The 22,525-nt window shown below is 41.7% G+C and overlaps 1 protein-coding gene and 1 long non-coding RNA gene across 5 annotated transcripts in view; one reads left to right on the top strand and one right to left on the bottom strand.

Annotated features, from left to right (window-relative positions):
* The window catches only part of MAMLD1 (mastermind like domain containing 1), a 254,357-nt gene that overhangs the window by 118,397 nt on the left and 113,435 nt on the right, over window positions 1-22,525 (top strand). The window lies entirely within an intron of this gene.
* Window positions 14,580-22,500, bottom strand: LOC106017395 (uncharacterized). 2 transcript variants are annotated; one of them, XR_001190837.5, is made up of 4 exons: window positions 22,420-22,498; window positions 18,472-18,531; window positions 15,581-18,313; window positions 14,580-15,014 (listed from the first exon to the last, which is right to left on the bottom strand). It is a non-coding gene; the product is annotated as an uncharacterized lncRNA (long non-coding RNA). The 2 variants fall into 2 exon arrangements; XR_011811821.1 differs by having other exon boundaries at window positions 15,581-18,531; window positions 22,420-22,500.

The raw sequence follows: 22,525 nt of genomic DNA, 5'->3' as shown, positions 1-22,525 counted from the left end.
CGGTTTGATAGGAACCAGAAGAAGCTAACTGGAATGAGCAAGCGGGAGCTTGCGGCGGCGGGGCCAGGCTGCCGGGCAGCCCTGCGGTCACACGCCCCTCTGCAGAGCCTGCCCTGGTCGGCTCCATCTCTTCTCCCCCAGCTCCTTGTACTGACTTAAAGTTAGCCAGGGAACGTGATGAGTGGTAGGAGCGAAAGCAGCTTTCTTCCTGCTGGGTGTTGCCTTTATTACTGGGCGCCTGGCTGGTGGGGTCCCAATTTCTAGTTAGGATCCCAGCCGGTAAAAGTCAGGATTGCGCTGTGAGCTGCCACGAAATGACATTACTTTACACCAGACTTATTTTTTCAGAACTTGTTTTCCTCCTTTCTTTATTCAGGAAAAGTTTTCTAATCCTCAAGCAGGGTGTTTCAGAAAGCTCGGAGCATGACATGGGCTGGCGCAGCTGGCAGGGAGGGAGGGAGGGACAGGCAGTCACCATTCTTTGTATTCAGATAAATATAGTATAAATAGTATGAATCAAAAATTGAGTGTACTGGCAATCGTTACTGCATATCACCCTTTCACTGTTTATTTAATGTTGCACGTCTGTACTGAATCTCTCTTCTATATAATTCCTGTTCTTAGAGAGATAAATATATACCTACAGCAGATCCTGCAAAGACAGATGTATTTATTACAGACCTTTCAAATACGTACAAATAATCAAATATTGTGTTGCTTATACAATATGTTCTTTCGTTTGCATGTTATTTACCTAATATTAAGTAAGGACTTATTACAAGCTCTCAAAACAGATACGTCTCTTACTGGGTAATTGATACTAATCTTGCAAACACATTAACAACACAGAGACAGTAACAGCTATCTTAGGAGCTGTTACAGTCCATCTTGTAAATCCTTGCTTAGTGTGTGGATTAGTTCACACTCCTTTGGAGATATCTGCAGTGTCGATCCTGATGCCAGGCACAGGGGCTGTCTGCAGGGATCCCTTCACCTCCAGATTTTGAAGTTTTTGAATGTGGCTCTGACAGTACATTTGAAGAGCATATGCATGTGGATGAGAGATAGAGACACACAATCCTTATCTGCAACTTCCAACTACTACGCTGTTTTACATAGCATTTAGTTGGCATTAGCAAACCAAGCCTCTTTATTTTGTTTTCAGAAATTTACTAAAAAAAATCAGAACCCCCTTTTTAAAACTTTATTTACTAAAGAAAATGAGAAATATCATTCAAGATGGTTTGTTTCTTGGAAAAAAAAATAAGTTTCAAAATTCTGCAAGCATAATGATTTCACTGAGATGTAAATATACTTTCAGGTTGTTACCTCCAGAAATTACTTCCATATAGGGAGTGCTAACCAAAACAATTTTAAACATGATTTTACTGTAATAAGATGCAGGACTGAGATGGTGCTGGAAGAGTGGTCATTTCGTATACATTTACTTGTGGCTTTTAGAATTACTTTTATGCCTGTATATTATACTGGGACCAACCTTCTTTATCTTCCATCTGTGTATTTATGTTTGGCCATCCCCAAGAACTATATTATCCTGCCTCTGAGTGGGAAGCGAGCAGCTTCTCCTACCAGCAGTGCCTACACTGGCTGTGCTACATCTCACTGAGTAAGTGGTGTTACCCGCTGTACATGCCTGCATTAAACTTTCACGGAAATTAGGAACAATTGCATGGGTGCAGAGAGGAGTGTTTTGGGTACAGACCATGCCTACAGTTCTAATCCCAATTAACTAAGAAAACAATGTATTTTTTAAAAACAAAAGGTACCTGGGCAGAGTATTTTAATTATGAACTGAAATTAAATTGATTCTGTTCAGGTAATCAAATTATCTCAGAAGTAACCTAGGCCCACATTGAAAGACATTTAGAAACCATAAGCACCTTCTGAAATACTAGGTTAGTTCAAACACTGCAATAAATATTTGTATTTATAGTCCTGTTTGGTTCGAAAGCTGGCTTATCACATACTTGCTGGGACAAGAAACAGACTCTTACTTTGATTGACTGCATCCAGCATCTTCTGGCATAGTGTCTCTTGAAATGAGCCTTCCTTCCATGTTCATACTCTTTATTTGCACTGTCAGATCAGTGTTTGTAGTAGAACAAAAGGAGATATGCTACAGATAGCCCAACTTTCATTATTCTGGCACCCAATGATGCAGGGGTGGATCAGTTCATCATGGGAGAGTTACTGTAATTGTCTCAGAGCTTCATTAGCTGTCAGTCCTCCCCTCTGTCTGGCATGTCAAAACCCAGAGACAAACTGCTAATTTCTTGTTGAAAGCAGACAGTCTCTAGGGCTTGAAAAGATACACGAGCACCTTCCTTTCATGCTAACACACCTGACAAGTGCCGAGTGCTCTTACCTCTGGGAGAAATCTGAAATGAATTGGTGTTGTGGGTGCTCAGAGCTCTCAAGTGGCTCCATTAAGGACAGAGACCTCGGTGCTTCAGTTGGGCTGGGTTTTGGGGCGATTGGGTATCCGTCTCTGACTCTGTCACCTGCGTCCTGCTTGACCCTGAGCAAGTCACTTACCCTGCCCGCTCTTCAGCTCCAAATGGAGCCCACAGCTTTTTGTACCTAACCAGTCTGTGGTGGAGATCAGTTCCTGAATATCGCTAATACGTTCAGGTTTTACAGTGATGGTTATTTTATCGAAAAATGTGATGGATAACGTTTGGACCTTTAAGCCATTTGTATTGAATTGCTCATTCCGTGTCTATCCTAACCACATCTGGATGAGATTTAGGTCCTACCCAGCCCACGGTCTTGCTTCCCTGAGACAGGAACTGTGTTGGAACACAGCCCTGATGTGCAGGGTGTGTGGGTGCAGCGTGGAGCACATCTGCCCTGCAGCTGGTAGGTGAGGTCCAGAGCTGCACCTCCAAGACATGCAGTTTGTCCTCTCCTGAAGGCTGGCTCTCTCAAGTAGGTTGGAGGCACCTTAGCAGCTTTGTCATTTCAGGTTTTGGTGGGTCCAGAGCAGTCCCTGGGGTGATTCTCTGAAGGCTGTGGTGTTCTGCCTACACAGCTGCTTTCAGCAGCAACATGATAAGCAGCAGCTTGTGGCACCATCGCACCCGCCCACATGGGGATGACTAGAATGTGCAGTTGTCTTCCTTGTTTCCTAATCTGGTACAGGGTTTTGTAGCCCTTGGATCCTGCACGGTTCCCAGACAGGCATACGGATCTCACACTGTGCTAGAAAGGAGAAAATCCTGAGAAATGCTACATCTAGAACCTGACCGGAGTTGCTAGTGAGCCTCAGCTCTCAGGATTCCATCGATGTATGATATATGCAGCCCTTCTGCATTTAAAGTAGAGTTCTGATTGTTTGCTATGGAAGGCAATGGCCAAAAATGTTGTCTGAACACGGAGATATTTATATGGTCTTTACAGTGATTGCCTTTTGCAGTTTTGGATCTGCTATTTTTAGCTCTCCCTCTCTCTGGCAGGACCTTTTGGCATCTTTGTGGAACAGGAGCAGGGTCCTGATTTAGCACAGCTCCATGACACTGACATTGTATAACTGACGGAAGGAAATAGCTCCCTTGGTATGTACTTTCACTGTGAGCAGCACAGGGATATTTGTTGCGATTCATTGAGGAGCAGAGGCTGTAAGAAGTTGCAAAGTACTGTAGCTTTCCAGGAGAGGACAAAGGTACAGAAGCTCCAAGGGAAACAGGCAACCTTTTTAATTCTCATAATGCTTGCTCTTCTTTGCTTCCAAGATGAGCAAAGCAGTAAATATCAGGCAAAGGATGTTGATTTGTATGCACAGCAATTGTTGGAATAAAAATCAGTTCAGACCCCAGTGACTCTTGCCAGCCCTTGTTACCGCCGTAGAGATGTGAATGCAGAGAAAGTAAATAATATTTGCAACACGACTTCAAATTCAAGCTACCCATCAGATTGTAAATCCAAGCAGACACTCTCCTTTCTAGAAGCCACTCCGGAGGGTGGAAAGTTTCCACGGGAGGGGCGAGGCAGCAGGGGAGCAGGACCTGTGGAACTGTGCTCATGTGGGGAGCCGCATTATCAGCCCTGAGATGCTGCTGGCATCGTTTGTTCTGAAGTAACATGAAAACCTATTGCAGAGCAAAACAAAACGAGAACTGTGTACCAGAGTGTAGGTACCAGTCTGGGCATTAATAAAACAATAAATGAAATGAATAATTTATCGGTGGCTGTTTTTACTTTTTGGGGTTTTGTTTTTTTAAGCACTGGTAGAAGGATATTTCCGTTCAGACTGAACTGGAGTGAAATTACTTCTACCACAGATAAAACACAGTCAGACGAGTGGCATACTTTCCCCACAAAGCTAACTGCAATCCCAATTAACACTTCTCAAAACTGAATTTATTTTTTTCCCCCTACTTCCTAATGAGGTTTTTTCCTCCCTGCTGTCTTGATACAAAGCTTTATGCCGTATGAGTGTGTTCATATGGTGCTTGAGTGCGTTATCTGACCTTGATTGGTGTTTTGGGAGCCAGTTAAATAGATTACATAGAGGTTACCTTGACAACTGTCTTTGCTGATTTAGCAATGCAGTTCATTCTTGGGCACTAGACTCTCAGCAACTGTGGAATTCCACTGACTTCATATTAATCATTAACACAATGTTCTGGGGAGGCTCTGCCGAGCTAGCAATAAGGACTGTATTGAAATTATTTTTTTTACTGGGTAAATGTTATAGACCAAGATATGTTTACAGTATGAAATGTTGTTCGCAGTCATAAAATGAAAATATATGTTCCTGTTTATTTTTTCTCTCTCTTCTAGTTTCAACAATAATATTGGAATAATAAATCTCCTATCATGTCTGATGGGAAAAGATGGTCTTTTAAATGAAACTCTTTCCTTAACATTGATCTTACACCATACCTTCTTTCAGGTCGTGCTGTAACCTCGCAGGCATGACAGATAGTTAAATTCAGTGTGCAAAAGCTCAGGAGCCTGGAATGTGATCTCTATTAACTTCAGGGAGATTGCTTCTGATTTACATTACTGTTACATATCGATCAGAATCTGGCCCTTCTCAAAAGATGTTTGAAGCAAAATCCACCTATTTCCTTTCTCAAAGCTGCTGTTTACAATTTCTAGCTTGTTTACAATGTACTTAAACATTAAAGACAGTATGTAGTCAGGGCTTTGGGCTTTATCTTTAAGATTAGGCTTTTTACTTCTACCTACCAAGCTCAACCAGAATTGTACGGGAGGATGTCAGGATTCTGGGACCGTATTTTGCAAAAGGCTGGAAACCTCGTGGAAATTAGAAGAAGTTTTTTATGAATTAAATATGAAAATGAATAATGTAGTCAGAGCAGGGGCCACCATATTACTTCTTCTGATATGAAATTCAGTATATCCCATAATGTCTTGTCCATCCTCCCAATTTTCCATCTGCTGTGTTGTACTGCAAATCTAACCGGTTTTGGGGTTGTAAATGTGTCATACAACATGTCATGTACTCAGTCAGTGAAGAACCTGGCTGTGCTTTATTTCACATGGGGAGGGTGACTATAAGGAATTTACGAGCAGGCACATTAGCTAAATATTTTTTGTAGTGCTATTGCATAATTAAATACTTTTTTATTATTTTGTTTTTAATTTAATTAGGTTTCAGGGTTAGTTCGTTACAAATAAGGCAGTTGTTTGTACTTCCTGGAGTGGTTGTGTGATATTGCTTACAAACTCAGAAAGAAAGAATTAATTATGGTGTCTCCCACTCCTGTTCTTGAAGTTAGCATTTGCCCATTATGAGAAACATATCCTTTTAACTGAAGTCACACAGAAGAATAATTTCCCCCAGATTCCTTCCTTTTGCAGTTCTTTCAGTCCCCCCCAGCCTGGGGCAGACACAGGCCGCGTTTGCTGCCCAGGTGAGGCCTGCGCCCACACCACTGCGCCAGGCACAGCTCTGAGGTGATCACGGAGCCTGGGGCCACCACAGTGACCAAGGATTTTTCCTCAGATGTTTTCTGCAGAAAGCACAAGAAATAAGTTCTTCTTTCAAGCAGAGGCTGGGAATGGTCCCAGCCCGGCCATTGCCATGAGCTAGCTGTGGCCAGGAAGGCCACACAAAAAGGCATCTCTGTCTAAACAGATCACGGGTGTTTTGGAGGCAGGTATCTCCTATCATCCTGTGAGGGGCTCAGTGAGACACTATTACAGTTGCATTTGTTGTATTGCTGCTGCTGCTTTGGCACACCGATAGCATCCGAGACACAACATGGGGTGTATCGAGGGAAGAGTCAGCAGGGACGGGGCTGAGTTACGGCACCTCAGGGCCAGTGCTCCCTGGTCCCCACCAGCAGAGCTCTTCTGCATGCCAAACTTAGGGCTTCTGAGCATAAAAATACACAGGTCCGCAGCTGGAGCCTAATTTTGGGTATGCCCCAAAGTATCTCTGATGCAGTCTAGTTACATTTGTTTTTGCTGGTACAAGTAAGATCAGGATGAGCCTGAAGTAGGCTGGTGTGGTTTGCTGGAAGGTTTTCAGAAGAATACCCAAATCCTTCACTGCAAGCCTGAGTGGAATTGCTTAAGGATTGCTCAACAAAAGGAGCAAAACTTTGTTACTAGAGATTTTAATCTGTCACTTTAAAAGACAGTGAATGTTTCCAATATATGCTCTAGGGTGTTTCACAATTGGCAGAGCTGATTTATTTTGGAGGCCTGTAACCCTGCAAGAATTCAAAAGTAACATGCTTGGGGCCTCTGATCTTAAGTTACAAGGGTATGTTTGATGGAGATTTCCTTGACACAGTTTCTCTTTTTCACTTTTAATACCTGGGTTTGAATATTGAGCACCCCGGTGCCCGGCTGCCAGCCACCTGATTCTGCAGAGTTGCAATCTCATTCCTTCTGGAGAAGGACATGGATTAGCCAAAGTGTAAACTGAGAGAATTTCGTTGTTGTTGTTGTTGTTTTTTATTTGTATTTTTTTTAATTGCAACTAGGGCAAAACATTTTTTTTCTCCAATGGAACCTACAAGTATGAAACACATCATTTCCATATATTCTAGGAGTCAAGTTTCCAACTATCTTTGACTGCTTTGAAAATCCAAGGCTCAAAAAAAGTCTTGTTTTAGAACAAGATGTATTGCAGACTAGTTTAGCCCTGTGTCATTTTTACACCCATGTGCTGATTCCTGCAGGCTGTGGCCTCTTGTTCAGGATCCAACCCATCATTCCCGTCTGTAGTTTATTTTTGTTCTACAGAAAAGTAACCCTCCACCACCCTGACACTGCAGGAAAAGCAGGGAGATAATTTTGTCTTTCATGAGGAGCTGTAAGTAGATATTTCCCTTACTTGCTTATGTGTGAATGTTGTGTGTGAATATGATAGCCCTATGTATTAATAATTACATTGCAGCATTTATAAGAAAAAAATGTTTTTTATAAATATCAAATTTCCACTGGTACCAATTTTAACAAAATAAACTTGATGCCAAGTATCTATGCCTATCAAAGCAGGTAGTCAAGATAAACATCCATGGTGACATCTGGGCTGTATCTGTCCTTTGGCTGCTCAACAACCAGAAGTTTCAAGTCAGTGCCTGTCTGGGCACAAGAACACTTTTCCAAGATAACTGGATACTGCTGGAGGTCTACAGACCACCTCCAGAGATAAGGAAGGTTATAGCTTTCCAATTTCTGCACAGTAACATTAAAAAAATATATATCATAAATTTTCACAGATTTGGATATCATAAGAGCCATTGATAGAAATAAATTTTTACTAGCCCATGTAGGATTGTTGTTAGATTATGAAGAACCGAGCAGTGCAGTATGCTCTCACATTCTCACAGGTGGTCAAAATATCAGTGCTGAAGTTATGCAAAGAGTTAAATAAGGCATTCTGCATGCTGATGAAGCAAGTGGCTCCGGAACCTATTAATTCTTTTTCCAGACAATACTCTGTGGTATAGGGGCATGGGTTCCTGATGGGCTTTGGATGGGAACAAAAGGCATGTTTAGATGCAGATGCTGAAGGCTGCTCTAACTTATGCTTGGGGACTGTCTAGCAATTAGGTTGGGATCAGGGGATTTCAAAAGTCACCTTTGCACCTCCCGTTTGGAGCTGCAGTGTGCATTTTTTCCCTTGTATCCCAGCTCACACCAGGGCAGGTGACTGCAGCAGTAATTCACTGTACTTTTTTTTCCCACATACCCATGAATAAAAAACATTTTGTATTTTTTAGAGATTTATTCATTTGAGATAACTCCAGAAATTAGGATTTTTACAATATTTATCTGGGAGGAGACCCTTTGCAAGCCTTTGCTGTTATATATGTTTTTCTAAAGATCCTTAATGGAAGAAGGTAATTCCACCTGTGTGTCATCATTCAGCGTAAGGGTGAAGTTGTCAACAGATTGTGCGGGGAGATGAGCACTCAGCTTCCCTTCATATTAAAGTGAGATATATGTGTGTCTAATTCCTTACATGTCACCTGGAAGGTTTCCCCAGAGGATTCCCAAGTCATGCAATTAACGCTGCTGAATTCCCCAAGAGAGTCTACGCTTCTAATTTTCCAACCAGTCTAAGGCAGCCATTTCAGCTCCAGCTAGCTTCAGCATTAACAGCCAAGTAGAGGGAACCTGAAAACTTGTATATGAGTCTGTACAGCAAAGGCTTTGCTAAAGCAAGACAAAGCACTGGCTTAGAATAAAGAATAAGAATGATTATGTCTTCTTTTTTTTTTTCTTCTTCTTCTTTTTTTTCTTTTCTTTTTTTTTCTTGGAGCTGAGGGGAAATAGGAAGAGTTGTCCTCTTAGGTCAAGGTTGGAGACTTTGTAATGCAAAACAACAAAGCTTGACTGTGATAATCTACAGAGCACCTGCCCTGAGGATAAACAAACAGCTCACTTTTTAGTGCTTTCAAGTATGCTATGTTGACTTTTATGAACAAAGTATTATTTTGAACCTTATAGAAAAGGAAAAATGGAAATCTTAAGAACAAACAGAATGATATTTTATTTCCTCTGATGGATTTTCTGTTTAACAGAAGCTGCAGCAGGCAAGTCAAATTGATCAGGATCAACCATGTCTTTAACCACATGGTTGGATCCAAGGCAGGAAGCTGCTCTCCCCTTTTTTTCCAGCTCACTCTTGTGCTTCATTTTGTCTTGGTGCCATCCTGGGCTGCTCTGCACCTTGCTGGTGGCAGAAGCTTGCGGCTCCCCACATGAAACAGGTCTGAGTTTACACCCTTACAGCCTTTGCGTCCCTCCTTTACAGATCCCAGGTTCTAGCCCATGAATTAGCTCTCTGCTGGCACTTTTTCTCAGTATATACCTGTTATTGGTGAAAATTCATTCACTGATCCTGTGGGCCCTGCCAGCATTTACAAACTGTAACTGTAATTTGGCCAAATGCTTTATTTTTTCTGAGTTGACTAAAAGACTTGTGTGAGCAATCTGATTTTCTCATGCCTGGTTTCCCTGTAAGCAAGGTGATTCCCTAAAAGCTTAGCTAGTTGCTACTCTTTAATATCCTCTCCATGTACCCCAGAACTTCCCATCATCTCCTATTCTTCACAGCCTAAATGATCCCATTTTTAGACTCTGTTCTTCTGAAGCCTTCTCCAAGCTAACAAAAGTTTCATAACAAGCACACCACACACGTCTCACGTGTTGCATGCTGAACATCCCACTGACATGCGTGCAGGGTGTTTTTCCCTCTTTTGGATTCAGTCTGCTGTTCAAATATGGTGTTGGTGAGACTCCCGGAGAAGTCCTCTACGATCTGTGCTCTGCGCATGATATATTCTCCAACCTCTGTGAAAATGTTTTTGGGGGTAGTCCTTCAGGGAAAGAGTTTCCCCTTTAAATCTGCAACTTTGGTCTCAGCACAAACACTGAGCAAATGTGCCTCTGATAACATGAGGTTTACTTCGGATGATGTTCTGGTACGTATCAAAATGCAGAGTAGCTGAGGGGGGAGAATGCATTGACAGGCTGAGCAGGGCACAATTAAGCAAGTACATATGTGGTTAAGCACAAATACTAGGCTGCATGTTGTTGAAACACAGGCAAAGTGAAAGGGAATGTAAATCTCAGAAGTTCCCATCAGCCTGAACAGCAACCAGAGTCCAATGAGCGTGTCCTGTGAGTTCTTACCAGCTGCAGACAGGCCCTATCTTCATCGCCCTGGAAATCCCTTACAAAAGAGCTGTTTATTTCCATTGCCACACAGATTGGCCCATGTGATTATTTCAAGATTTATTTGATAATTCCAATAGGAACATCTATGTGCAAAGAGAACTTGTGTGTTTATGATTCTCCTCTGGATTCCATTTTCTCTAGACTCGAAGCCCCAGTTCCCACTTCATGAAGAATCCAAGTCTTCAGCTTCACTTCTGTTAGCACCACGGAGAAATCTCAGACAAGACAGATGCCTAAAGCCACCAGAAGCCTTAAATTGAACACCTAAAATAGAAAGCTACAGAATTTATAAATATTTCTGCAAATCAACCTTTTACAACTACCCTCCGTCTGTAGCTTTGGTAGTTAGCATTGAAACCCAAGAATATTTCTGCAGAAGAGAAAGCTGACCAAGCAGCCCAAGAAATTCTGCAGAGCTCTGCAAATTGCAGGAGGCCTAGGGAAGGAAATCACTGCATGCCAAATTTTTTCCACTGATTTCTGTTGTCTCTCCTTATCATACATTACACTAGCAATGCGTCGTGGAGGGCTGTATCTTCCCCACAGTTCTTACCTGCATAATAGTCTGATTATATTTTATGACTTCTTATTCTCATTTCAACATAATTTACTCTTGACGTAGAAAATATGACTGTCTGAAGAGAAACATCCAGCCCTTTGTTCTCTTTCTTCACAAATTAGTTTAAAGAAGGATCGACCAGTACTGGCGAAAGCCTGTATTAGATCTGCTAAGATCTCTTCCTATTCAGATTTGATTTCTGTTGCTGGAGGCTACTCTTGATATTTATGTGGAATGAAATATTGTTCATCCCCTTCACAAAGAGATGGTTGGTTCCATTCACTACTCCATGAGCCTCAGACAGTGTTTACACAGTACGTATTCAAAGCGCGCCAGCTATTTCTTACCATCGTGTCGCCTTCCTGGCCGTGGGCTGGGCCTCTCTTTTATCAGAGGGTGGCTGCTTACCTGGAGTTTCTATCTTTCTCTGTGCAATCATTTCCCAAATTGCCTAATTAAATATGATTATAAAGAGGAAGAAGTGGAGGAAAAAGAACTGCAGAATTCCCCTGCAATAAGTTCCTTCAGCTCTTCTTCCACAGACTCGCTCCTCTCTCCCTCATACCTGGTGTTTGGATACCAGCACATAACTCCTTACAAAACCCAGGGCTCCCCTCTCTGCTTTCCTGATGCCAGCACGTGGACATCACTGTGGAGCAAGTCCCTGTGGATGTTTTCCATGTATACATGATGTCAGAGTAAACCTCCAGTCAGGGACTTCTCTCATCTTTTGTCTGTCCCCGAATCCCTTTCTTTCTGCTTTCACATCAATGATCTGGCAGGTAGTCGGGACATTTTTAAGCAGAAAGTTGCTGCCACCATAGTACTGTCTACTTCTGTGGGAGGTCTTTCCTGTTGAAACTGCTCTTAAGGTTGGTCTCTTCTACCAAGGCTCTGCCAAGAAAGTCAAGCTAGCAAAATCTTGACAAGCATGAAGTTCTGAGTCTAAAAACTGCTCTGTTGCTGATGAGACTTCTCTAATTACCTAAACCATCCTGCAAAAGATTTCCTTTGCTGCTAGAAATTGTGCCAGCCCAGGTAATTTCCTTTCTGAGCTATTTTGGCAAAATGCTGCCCATGTAATGCTTTGCAGGCTAAATGGATCCCTACTGGGGGATTTTTTTTTTTTGAACCAGGTGAATTCTCTCTATTGCCACACTGTGAATTTCCAAGGGAATCTAACTTGGGTCATAGCAAAGCCTTTGGTTTAGCCTGCAGCAGTGGGAAGATGAGAGGAGGAAGGCAAGAGGCATCTCTCCTGAACTTAAATCACAGTCAGGGCAGACAAAAATGGCCTAGCACATCTCAGGATGCCTAATCCAGCTAAGTAGCTCAGATATATATATCAGCCATCGCTCGAGTGTGTGAACGTTGACAGTAAGTAACCTTCCTCTGCTCTGCATTAAAGTCATCATGGACAAGACATATTGGGTATTTTCTTATGTTTTTGCAGCCCTTTGAAAATGTAGGGCCAGATGCACAGCTGCTTTAGATTAATGCCAATGCACCCATTTACACCAGCTGACAGCCCAGTCCGCAGCTCACTAAGTGCTATTTATTATTTTATTTTGTTTGCTAGAGTGACAATGGAAATGACATTGATACACAGGTCAATTCAATCCTGCTGACATAGCCTCGAGGGGGTTGGTTTGGTTTGGTGGTTGTTTTGGTTTTTGTTGGTTTTGTTTTCCCTCCCCCAAGAGAATCTCCTTTACAGCTCTATTTTTTGTTAATGTTTATTTAATAAGATCAGCACATTGGCAGTCTCATAAGCTTGCTATTTTATATATCTCTCAATTTCCTTAGCTTTATTAATCATCACTGTACTTGAAGTTGCTAGCGTGAAAAATGCACTGTAAGAATAAATAATCATTATTATCAAAGTGCTTTCATAAAAATGATCTGTAGGATTAAATCCTTATTACGGCAGCATTATTAGTCATGATTATTATTATTATTACATATTAATTAGTAGTGCTGAGATATCACAGCTTAACATGCACTTGCAGAGTTATCTTTACCAAAGTCAGTTAAATATGAAGGTTTAAAATTCTGATAGATTTAGTGGTTTAGGACAAGGGAATGGGATTACAGTTAACATCATTTATTCAGCTCAGTACTTGCAAAGAGCTGACGATGTGCTCAGTGCTGGGCACAGCAGAACTTGCTGTCTGAAATGCGTACTTTAAGAAAGGGAAAGGAAATAGTTGTATTAAGTCTTTTTCTCTTAATTCTCGAATCCAGGAGTTCCATGGTGTTTATTGCTATGCCACTTCCCTTGTCTATTAAATTTTGTGTTTTGCCATTCATTTAATCTTTCTCTGCCTTGGTGAGTTGATGTGCATAAAGTATGTTACATTAATTAATCTGCATAAATCTTTTTGAACTACAGCTACCATGTAAGAATGAAGCATTTTTACCACACCTGAGAAGAAGCTCTAGTTTACGTGGATTGCCACATTATATGACTGTGTGTTTTTCATAGGTATGTTGGCTGTTTGGTTAACGTAACTGTGAAGTGACATGATGGGCAGATTGTACACAGCACGCTTCTCTTTTTTCTTTTATCTGAAGTGATACTATTACTCCTTCCCTTTGATGCAGTAACCTAGTCAAGCTTCAAGAGACTAAGGATGAGAAAAGACTGACAAATAAAATATTGTTATGGCAGGTGTCATGAGATGGTGCAGTTATATAAAATCTTCCAAGTTCTTCTTTTTTTTAACCTCATTATGTGAGCAAACGTTCAGTCTTGGGAAGACATACTGTGCTTGTAAATTTTCTTTTGCAAGGTCCTGGATAGAGAAAGTCAAATCAACAACTCGTTTTGTTGCCTCAGCCTCTGTGTGGAGTCATTCTGGACACAGGCACTCCCCCATGGACAGGCACTAGCACTTGGCTAAAATCCCTGAATGAAGCCATGGCCCTACTGCTGCCATCCCTCTTCCCAGACCAATTTTGCTTGTTACCTTCCCTGTTTATGTCATGTCTCAAATTTAGCATCTCAGGCTTTTAAGAGCAAAGAGTTAGATACAGAAATTGTAAAGACCTGAAGACCTAGGCACAGACTCTGCCTGCAAAGCCCACATTCTCTGACATTCAGGCCCCTAAACCCTCGGCTCTGCAGGAGCCTGTGTCCTTGTGCCAGTCTGGCTTCCTGTCATTAGGGTGCCACGGGGAGCTGGATGTGCTAGGGACACTGTGGCTCTTCCTCTAAAAGCACCAGGCCCTTCCGGAGCTCAGTGGCACCGTGGGGTATGCAGGGAATGCAACAGCTCCTCGTTGGAGCAGGCTGAACTTCTTGCTTCGCTGCCCTACTTAGAATGGGTACCGGCGGAGCAACAGATTGGCATCTGATGTCAGCTAGAAAAAAGCTCCACACTTAAGTGATACGGTAGCAAAGCGATTTTTGTAAATCTCTGGAATTAATAACTACAGCTATTTGAGAAGAGAAACAGTATCATTCATACTGAAAAATATTCTCTTCCCTCCCACAGGGGAAGCCTGTGTAGGTGTGGAGCTGTAGTCTGGGAAATTAAAAAATGCAAATTAAAAAATGCAAATGTAAAAGAGAGGCATTGCTCGCTGCAGTGCTCTAAGGGTTTTCTTGAATAGCAGCAAATTAAAGAAATGCTATGTAATCAAAGTTTATATCAAGCCTATGAAAGAAAAGCACCATTATCTCTAAATATAGTGATAGTATTCTCTGCTCCTGATCTTTTACATTGTGTACACATTACCAGTAAATTACAAAGATACCGTACTATATTTTCAACAAGTCCTTGAAGAAAATGCACATTACCTTTTTATATGCCATTTTATTCTGTTGTACTAAAACATTATGATTAGGAAGGAAAGGGTAGTTGGCCTGCTTCTCTTTACAAGCCAGTTCTTCCGAATTCCTTAGTTCTGTTTTCCTTCGCTGCTTGGTACGTATGTCTGAATATATTGGCAATTAGGAGCAGAGATTGGCCTTCGTTACTGTTTTTGTCCCACTGTCTTCAGCTGACCTTCCAGATGACTACTTAAGGACTGGTATTGCTGTGTGCTGTAATGATTTCTCAAGTTGCACTAACTTCTGTCATTCTTGGTCATTCCTCTATGCCAGAAAACCCACAGGGGCCAGAGCTTTGTACGTGACTGTCTCTGGGGTCCTGTAGAGATCAGGTGGAAAACAAAATAGCAGCTGAAGTTTCACGGAGCCTTCTCTCCTCAAATGCTTCAGTGGGAGCTTGTGACCACAGCGAGCTGCAGAGCGTGGAGGCTGTAAAAAGCAGAGCAGAGAAAGAAAAAGTAGATTTGTGTAAAAGCAAGACAGGCCTTGTGCAAATGCTTGTGATTACTGAATTCAGTTTCCTTTGGCTGAAGGTGTGTCTGCAGCCTGAGCATTATACAAAGTGCGGGTCTGTGGATTTGGCACACCGAGCAAATGAAGACTTCAGCAGAATCTCTAGGTACCTGAAAAAAGTAGGCCAAGCACGCCGAGGTAGATAACCAATGAATAAAATATTTTTTTAGACCCTGATTTTAATTAAAATAAAACATAACTACCCCGTCGTGACACCACTACAGTTTACAATTCTTTCTTCATTTATTTAAACAGCCAAAGCAGATAAATCAGCAGGTAGTGCTTGTGAAGTCTCCTAGACTTAGAGATGCAACTCAGGTAACCTTAACCGAACACATGGTTAATAAAACCAGAAGGAATAATTTTCCCCAAATACCTGTATGGATAAAAAATACTGAAGGGCTTTGAAAACAGCTCCTAACAATAGTTGTAAATAGTATGCGTTTTTAATTTAATACTGTAATATAAGATATGCCGCTTACCATTCTTACTCACTGGAAAGTGGATTTTTGAATAAAATTGCAGCCTGGGTTGAGATGTCCTGCAGTGGAAACACGGTGGCGTATCCAGCAGCTGTTATCACCACGATGCGGTGAGGTTGAGCAAAGATTCCTCCGGGGCATCATCCTGAGATGCCTTTTACATTTCAGCGACTGTCCCTTCCTCTTGGGCTGTCAGACGGGGGGGGGACAAAAAACAGAACTGCATTTGGGGTGCAAAACACTCACTGTTAGGACAACAAAAATCACTTAAGATGTGACCTTTACTTCCTCTGAGTGACGGGGAGGTGAACTTCTCCAGTCCCAAGTCGATTACTGCCATGGAGAGCCATCCTCACTGTTGTACTTTACTCACACGCTGCATCTTACCACCCTCTGCTAACTAGCCTAGCTCTGCTTCCTTAGGAACAGAAAATAATTTAAAATAGATTTCCGTGATCAGTATTCCAAATTCTTCGTGGTACAACACATGCAATGCAGGTCTACCTCTCCTTTGACATTTTAGTGCTAAATTGAGGTGGCCACTCAAATTTTACAGTCGTCAGTGTCTCTCTGTGGTGTGCATTTAGTAGCTTGAAACTCTTCCAAATTGTCTGCCTCTAGCTGCTTAGGAGAATCCATTACTCTTCAATGCAAATACCATCATAAAAGCTGCCATAGCACCAGGGGGCCTCAAAAGGTCTTTGTCCGATTCACCTAACATTATCAAAGTGCTTGTAACTGGACATCTGTGTTATATTCCGAACTTTAGTCTATTTTTAATGTAACTCACATCAGGAGAAGATGGGGTGAATTTTTCAAGGTCTTTAAAGAATCCGATACATCTTTTCTATTGGCTCTTCTCGTCTTTTCTCATAGGCTCCTGACTGCTAGAGTCAAGATTAGCTGCTTTGCACTCTTTAAAACCGCTAAAAAGTTACTGAAGTCATTTCCATCTCAATGGGGCAATCTAGGCAAAACTAGTCAAGGCGTCACGCTAGTCATTTTCAAACCAACTAAATCCTACCTTCCTGCCCCGACATCATTGCAATTAACCATCTCTTTCCTGTATTTTAGGGCCTTTTTGATTTGAGCAGTGCCTGGCTCATGTCTCTTCCTAAAAATGATGTGTTGAAGCACATCAGCAGGCACTGAAGCAAGCTTGGAGCTCCTATTTGGTGACAGGATTGAAGGACTTATGCCTCTAAAGCTATTAATCTTGTAACTTCCAAGCACAGAAATCAATAACGTTTTGGAAAGTCAAATTGCTCATAAAGGAACTGTGGGCAGTGTCAGTGCAGAGAAAAACATAATTACTGGAAAATACAGATAAATGTATTTATTTATTTGATAGGGGGTGGCATGTATCAGAAATGTGACAGACATCTCTAGCAAGAAATAAACAAGGAAATTCTTCATAAATAGCCAAGGAAGGGGGAAAACATATCTAAAACCAGAAGAAGCAGGGCTGTAAGAAATAATAAAATAATCAAATGCAAATAGTAACTAGAGCTGGACTACAGTGTGTAACCTTTTCCTTCAAATGTGGATTGAAATCTTTCCAAATATCAATTAATCCCTAATCTACCATGCATTTCTTAGTCGCTTCCTGTGCATTATTAATGGACTGGTCACCCTGAGATGAAGGTAGGAAGTAAAAGCAATTAAATTCCTCTCCCACCCCTGCAGATACAATTGACCTAGAGGATTCAGCTACAAGTAAAAATGAAAAAGCTCCGAGAAAGAATAAACATGCCCTTCTTGCCTGAGCCAGACTGTATCGTTTCAGAAGCAGCATGCAAGAGCAACAGCAAGCTCCCTTTATATAAAACATCAAATTCTGAGATCCAGGGCTGATCAAGGAAAAGAGCAGGTGCCCACTCTCTGCTGATTTTTCCTGGTGTTGTTCTGTAGCTGAATGAGTACTTTGAGCCAGGACTCCAGACACTGATTCTTTTTTCAGTGCAGCAAAGAAAACCCCATCTGTCTCCTGAGAGGTATTGATCCCGTTTGAATTCAAAGAAACAATTTTAACTTCGTGTTTTTGTGCAGGCTGATGGCCACAGAATTCAGCGAGGCTTCTGACTGTATAATGCGGTTACCTCCGGCCTGAGAGGGACACAGTCATCCTAGCCGGCAATTATCATACAGATCCGTCAGCGCGGGTAACAAGGGGAGCTCTGTGGCTGCTGTTTACACTCTAACAAGATGCATGTTTGTTTCCACAGTGCTGTAATGCCGAGGTGAAATTCGGTGCCTTTTGCCCTGCTCAGCATCGTTTGAGATAACATATGAAGATAAAAATAGGCATCTTCTCAAATGGCCCCGCTTATCCTTCTGCTAAGGCAGTCTCTTTTCTACTTAGGAAAAGCCTTAGGAAAAGTAAAAGCTTAACGAAGATTAGGGTGCCAAACTCAGGGCATACAAAGAACTGGCTGGTAAGGGAAGAAGGGAAGTGCTGACAGTGCCTAGATAACAGGGGGAAGAAAGGGGAAGGAGTGAGATGTGGTTTTACTGATGCAGAGGGGCAGTTCTGAGGTCTGTGAATGACCCATTCTCAGGTTGTACCCATCCTGTACATGACTGGAAGTGTTTTCTCAGTATTTGTTCTCTCACTGTTCCTTCCTTGGTCTCTGAAGACTGTAAAGCCTTTGGGAGGACACAAGCTCAGTGCAGTGGTAGGGAGAAGAGCAGGGTGGCATCAGGAGCAGTCCAGCAGAGACAGAACCGGTGGCACTGCAGAGAACCAGACCATAGGTTTTCTCAAACCATATTTTTTCCTGATGACGATAACAGTTTTAACAACGTCAGTATATGGTTCTCTCAACCTGTGCTGGTCTCAGGTGAGTCCGTCACATGCAGTGCCTGCCCTTCTGGGTGATTCTTTGGTTTACCTTAGAAATGAGCAGCCAGCGGTTCTGCACCATGGTGAATATTGCACAGGAGCCCACGGTCTGCATGAAAAGAATGATTTAAATATGATCATTGTAGAAATTAAGAGGGCTAAACCTAGAAACTTAAAGGTTAGGAAGAGTTTAAAGAAACTTAAAGGTTAGGTCTTGGGGTGGTTGTGGTACTCTGACATGGAAATTGTCACAGGAGTAGGGGTGTGAAACCCAAAGTGAAACCACAGGGGAGGAGAGCTGCAGAGGGGTTAAGGGGAGGAGAGATACCAGACCAGAGCCATCCTAGGGCTTCAGAGAGCTACTGGCTGTCCAGTCTGTCATATTATGCCTCTCATAACAGCTCATACCTACTAGAAAAAGCCATTTTAAGTGACCAACTTCAGCATATCTTTTCCATTTTCTCATTTCATTTACATGTATGTTTTCCAAATACTTCAATCTGTGATGCAAAGGGCAAGTCTTTATGAACAAATTAGTTTCTGTGTAAAGACATCAATTTCTTGGCCTCATTTCATGGAACTTCATTAGGATTTTCAGAAAGCTCTTTTGGGACATCCAGGAGAGGTTGCGATTAAGGTACGCAGCTCAGGAACCGAACAGGGCTCTCCTTCACATGAAACCCTGACGCAGGAGGAGAGCTCCAGGAACAGAAGCGAGAGCTGACTCACGCGCAGACGGTGAGCTGGGCTCACAGTGGAGCACAGTGCGGCACGGCTGGAATGGGAAACAGGAGGTGTTTGTTTCGCATTGTAATTAAGACTGGCATTGGAAACATGGAGTACAGAAAGCCGGGCTAATAGCTCAGACTGAAGTGACCATAAAACCACAGGCAGGATGCAAATTGGTATTGTCGTAAAATACTCGAACAAAATGATATCAAGTACTAAAAACTATGCTTACATGGCAGCAAGACTAAAGTAAGACTGGAGAAAAGCCACAGAATATGAGCCTTGGTTGATTCTGTGCCTTTTAATGAGACCGTTGTGCCTGTTCTTTATAACAACATAAATTAAGGAGAGATCATCAACTTTAACTTTCCGTATGTTTGTCAGACTGAGTTTCTAAAGCAATTTTTTTGGTCTACTTATTCGAAAAGAACAAAAAAGATGGAGATTATATTCTAATCACTTGCCAAAATTCCATTTTTTTTTCTTTAAATCAAAGCTGTTTAATGTTCAAGAATCCTTTTTATGCATTAAAGCACTAAGCTTTACTCTTTTATAATTTAAAACTGATTTTATTAATATTAGCAAAAATGTCCTCACAGACAGACTGAACTCTTATGCTGTAACTCAAATCCCAGCTAATTATGGCTCAGCTGTAAAGTTATAAACCCTTGAAAAACAAGGTTTATAAGAGAAGTATTGACACAGTCTGAACTATAGCCATGTGAATGGAGCCACTGTAATATTGTTTGGAAATAGTGTTCTAAAAGGGAATCTTTTATGAAAAGAGATGCCAGCTGTTCACTTTGGAAACATTTATTTCATTGGCTCATGATAAAATTGGCTGTGGAAGATATTATTCTGAAACACAGCAACTTCTTAATTTCATTACAACCTGAAATCACTGAGAAAGACATGACTCCCAGGAGCTCTGAAAAAGGATTGTCATTGTATCTGTTACTTATATTGCTTTTGAAGTAATACACAAATTTTCTTAGAATAATTCAGGATGGACGTGTCCTCAGGAGGTCATCTGGTACCTCCTGCTCAAAGCAGGAGGAAAGGCATGATATGCCATTTTTACTTCATTCTTGCGACAAAGAGTTTATTTTTATTACAGGGAAAAAAAGAAAAAGGAAAAAAAAAAAAAGAGGGGCTTCAGAAAGCTTGCATTTTAAATACAGTTTTGGCATTTAGCAGTCGTTTGCCAGGCAAGAGCCACTTGCTTTGGTCTGATGAGGCAGACTTCCAGAAGCATGGCAAGAACCACCTGCCAACCCCTGCCGTGCTACACAGTCCAGGATCCCACATGAATACGCGTTTCTAACCACAAGAAGACAAAATCTTAAATGATAAGTAAGAGAAAAAGAGGGAGAGAAACAGAGAGGTATAGGCCCTGTTGACTGGCTCGTGGTGATTCGCTTTGTGGAGCCTCGCCTCTGAGTCAAAAGGTTGCTGGGTCTGGGTCTGGGAATGAGATCCAGAATCTGAGTGCTGGCAAGGGATGTGCCACAGCTGAAAATGCTGCTCTAGTGACATTGTCCCATGGAGTGCCCAGTGGGAAGCAGTTTTCTACCCTCAAAAATAAGATCTGGGTTGAGTCTTGTGTATGTCAAATGGAGCTTGTTCATCTCCCAGCATCCCCTTATACCATTGTTAAAGAAGAGTGGAGTGGAACAACTTTGTATGCATCCAGGTACACCTGGCTGTGACGGCCTGAAGCTGTATCCTATACATCTTACCTTATCCTCTCTATATTTCATATTCTTTTATAGATTGTATTCTAATGGTGCAGTGTTCCAGGAGATGCAAGGAGGAAAGAACCTCTGTTTACCTGAGTTGTTCTCCTTTAACATACAGTGCAGAGCTAAGACACAGATCAGTGTGTGTCCGTCCCTTATTGCTGCCTTTTTGTCCTTGCGTAGTGCTGGATGAACTTCTGGTACTGGCCAGTGCCTGCTGCTGTTATTGACTGCAATCTCGATCCCTTGCCATGTCATTGAACTTCCATCACCATTGGCTTCATTAGCAATTATTGTTTTGGTGGGGAAAAAAAATCCTACACCACATATTATGGGATGGCCTGAGGCCATTATGGAACTGAACGTTCCCATAAGGATAATCTAGGCACAATATATCAAAGTGCTGAGAAAATATCCTTTGTCTCAGGTCATGTAACCAATGTGGCTGTTAAATGTTTTAAAAGCAGTTATATAACTGGCATTTAAAATGTTTTATTGAAAACCCTTAATGCTACTGTAACTAAAATGACCTTTACCAGAGTAAAACACATTGCACCTTAAAATGGGATTTGATTAAAAATATCAAATGTTATAATGTGCTCATGGCTGTACATGCACCGTCCTGTCATTCCAACCACTGAAGCAGATGCACTAGCTTTGGCTTTTGAATGTTCCTTTCAGCTTAAAGATACAGCCAGGTTACTTTAGAGGGAACAATTGTTACCGACTTTTAAGCATCCCATGCGATATTTGACATATGAGCACTTAATTATTGGTATATTTTTGAACAGGTGCTGTCTTTTAAGGCAGATGTTCACAGACAGAGAGCATCTGATCTAGGGAGAGTTGGCTGATCAGGGGATTGTCGCTGGCTTCTCTTCTCTTTCCCTGCCGTGATTCTCTCTTTCTAAGAAAGTAAAAATAGATAACCTGCTACTGTTAATCTCTACTATTGTAGAAGAAACCACAGAGTTGCAAGGAAGTAGGGAGGTGGTTTTACATGCTAACACAAGGCAAGATGGCCATGAACCTTTTTTTTCTCTTAAGATATTTCCCTCAGTAGAAGCAATTCAGAAAGTCCCACAAAGCAAACTTTCATGTAAAAATGTATTAAATACCACACTACAAGTCACATACTGCTGGTTTGTGGAGTTCTTAAACACAAAAACAACAATACAGTGAAGTGGAAGCATCTTTGAACTCAGAATAACAAAGCTAGAAGTAGAATAGATATACAACTGTAATATACAAATATATATATATATAAATAAATAAGATATTCCCTGAATGACAACTGAAGTGAGAGAGACTCTAACACAAAAAAAAGGGGGGGGGGGAATCGGTCTGTGCGATGATCTGGCCCACTGAGAAGGCACAATCCTTCTCTCACTTTCAATTTCTCTGCAGAGAGGTGTGTGGGAAAACTGCTCCAACCTGTGAGAGCAAATACCTGGATGTGAAAACTTCACCTCTTCTATTCATGCTTTCAGAATGCTTTCTGTACTCACCTCTACCCCTCACAAACTTACCAGATACAGCCACAAGCTTGTACATACCCTGCAGTTCTACCAGTTGAACATTGAAGGGATTAATTCAGCAACAGCTGCAGCAAATATGGAACAAGTGAGGGCCCTG

The sequence above is a fragment of the Anas platyrhynchos genome, chromosome 10 (genome assembly GCF_047663525.1).
Source record: "Anas platyrhynchos isolate ZD024472 breed Pekin duck chromosome 10, IASCAAS_PekinDuck_T2T, whole genome shotgun sequence".
Taxonomy (NCBI): Eukaryota; Metazoa; Chordata; class Aves; order Anseriformes; family Anatidae; genus Anas; species Anas platyrhynchos.
This window is presented reverse-complemented; position numbering and strand designations above follow the sequence as displayed.